General features: G+C 33.4%; 1 protein-coding gene across 1 annotated transcript in view; it reads left to right on the top strand.

Moving 5' to 3' along the window:
* LOC108693908 (proton-coupled amino acid transporter-like protein CG1139) overlaps positions 1–2925 on the top strand; it is an 18629-nt gene that overhangs the window by 408 nt on the left and 15296 nt on the right. The gene's annotated exons all lie outside the window — the stretch shown is intronic.

Genomic DNA, 2925 nt, shown 5'->3' with positions numbered 1-2925 from the left:
AATATTAAATAATGTATAATACAGAATTAATTATATATTTATTTTGTAATATTTTATTCAGAGATATTCTTATTCACTTTATCGTGGAAATTTTGGTTTTAATGTCAAATACATATTTTAGTATTTTTTAATAATCATTTGGGTTCTAAATTATCTATTACAATTAATATCTTTTTATAGAAAAAAATGAAATTTAAATAAAATAATTAATGAATCATTAATAGCTTATGTTATAATAATATTTTGTTCAGAATAAATTCAGTTGTTACGACAAATGCAGTTGGACGGATACGCGATGACGAATCTAAGGAAAACGGTTATAGAAAAATAGTGAAACGCAGAGAAACTTGTAGCATATCCGGAACACGCAGCAGGGTTGCCGGTGGTCGCCTATTGAAATTTCACCGAGCGATACAATGTAATTCGGGGTTCAGGGTCATCGTGCAACACGTTAACGTGCTTTAATGCGCCCTTAACGAACCCCTTAATCCAATTTTGTGCAAAGTAACGAAATTATGTGCTGGCTGACCGGAAGCCACGATGGTGAGCTTTCAAGCTTCTCTCATTCGGTCCCTCTCGAGTGGCTGCCATTCAAACCACTCGAGAACCCAAACGAATGTGTTTGGTCTGATCCTATTCTATTTCACTGTAATCTCCTGTGAATACGTCATTGACGCGACGCGTCAGTTCATTAAAACGTAACTTTAAGAATAAGGATAAAAGAGACAACGGTATCATTATTTGAAGAAAAAAAAAACATTGACAAAGGAGAAATTTTTCTTTATAATTTATCATCAAAATATTAAAATGCGTATAAAATGTATATTAAAAAATTTTTATATTTCATTAACATTATATATATCATTATTCATAAGTTAAATAGATCATATTTGTTAAATTCCTTTTTCATAATCGAGTTTGTGCTGTTAATATATGTGTAATAATTGTTATTTTATGTCAGTTACAACTGATTTGTTTATTCAGAAAAGCAGAAAAATGGCAAATTTTTTTTACTTATTAGAGACATGAGACGAACAGATTGACATTAGTCCGATGACAAATTCGTATAACGTGCGGAACACGTTCTTAACTGTGAACGCGGAGATCTGTTTAACAGTCATGGGGTTCGGCCATATGTGGTCCTACGCGACACCAAGGAAGATTATCATCGAGAGATCCGTTATCTCGGTGGCACGCGTTCCGCGTGGAATCTCTCTCTTCTTCTCGTTCAATTCTCTCTGTCACTCTCATATAATCTCTCTCTTGCTCTTTCATTTCCCCTATCTCGTGCCTGTCCTGCTTTATGGTCGGTACGTGATAATAGAGATGTCATCCTGTCGGTGCTTTGACAACCCCATAACACCGGCGTTCGCGTAGCCTGTCTGTAACGCGGTGTTGTACTCCCCAGAGATCTTGGAAACTGTCGTTGTGCTCATCGCAGTTTTACGCCACGCTATTTTCGATGACTTTTCTCGTTTTGTCATATCACATAGTCGAAAATATTGTGATCAGGTACGAAGGGTAAGTCACGTGCGATCGCGTGTGCGTTATACGTTTTTAAATTTGCGCCAACTGGTTTATCCTTATTTCACATTCGTCCATGAGTTGCGTCAATGAGTTCTGGTAACTAAGTTTTAAATTAAAAACTTTAAATTTATTAAAAAATTTATTAAAATTGAACTAAGAATAAGATATTTTTGTTTTAGTGTCAAAAATGTTTATGAAAACAAATAGAAGTTAAAAAAAATACCGGATATGTTTCATCGTACTGCGAGGATTGTAAAGTAAGATATGATTCTCAGGCAGGATTATTTGTGAGAACTAATGCGATGATCAGGGATGATCGACACGCGCGAGCCAAGTATTTAAGATCGTTAGATAACGGAGTCACGTGCGAGTAGGATCTGGCAGAACATTTATTGAGTGCACCCTCTCTGTCTCGCCCTTCATCGGGTCGACAGCGGTGCGATGTATTGCTTTTTGAAGGACTTTAAAAGCTGCCTTATCGGATTGTCGCCACCGAATGAATCGCGTCGCACAGTGTATACATATCGTCGCGTATGCGTGTCCGTCGTTTTGGGTACGGTCACTTTTCCTCTTCGCTGTACCTTTTAATCTGAATGAACACATAGAGTTGCTATTTGATCACGATGTTACGTATTTCATCGCTACGCATCGGTATAGCGACGAACCGATCGTATATAGAATATGGAATATCAGATATTTATTTAATATATAATATTGTTGATAATTTTTTTAAATAATAGTAGATTTAACTGAGTAAGTTTCACGAGATGTCTCTACGCGCTTCTTTGTTTGAAATTCGCAACTCTAATTAAAATTTTTATTGATTAGGGTTAAAAAAATTATACCGATTTAGTTAAAAGAATTATACCGAAACTCTAGTCAACAATAAGATAAGATGTCTGGAAAAAAAGATATAAAGATTGAAAGTGAAAGTAAAAAAGTAAGTGAGCTCTGCTTTTTATTGAAAAGTATTCAAATAAATAATTCGATCTTTTTTTAGCATAACAAACCGATGTAATTCGTAGAGATCGCTCAAATAATGATTATATCTATCTTTTTTCTTTCTTTTTTTCTATAAAAGATGAAATAATTTATTAGTTGAATTACTTTTTTTACTTTCTTTTATATTTTTCTATTTTCAACCCCTTCATACCTTTTTTTCAATTTATTCCATCTCATTGTCTACTAGATTTTTGAAAAGAAAAATTTTTTTATTTCTACACGCTCCTAAATATCAACTACAGTCTAAAATTTTAATTAGAACCTATTTACAAAGCCAAAAAAAAAACATAAAGATTTTCTGATTAAAGTAATTATATCATCTCAACTTCAAATAAGTGCTATTTAGTTAAAGTTAACATGCACAAATATCGAATCCAATTTAATTAGTTTCTTTCT

Source organism: Atta colombica, unplaced genomic scaffold, assembly GCF_001594045.1.
Source record: "Atta colombica isolate Treedump-2 unplaced genomic scaffold, Acol1.0 scaffold111, whole genome shotgun sequence".
NCBI classification, from domain to species: domain Eukaryota; kingdom Metazoa; phylum Arthropoda; class Insecta; order Hymenoptera; family Formicidae; genus Atta; species Atta colombica.
This window is presented reverse-complemented; position numbering and strand designations above follow the sequence as displayed.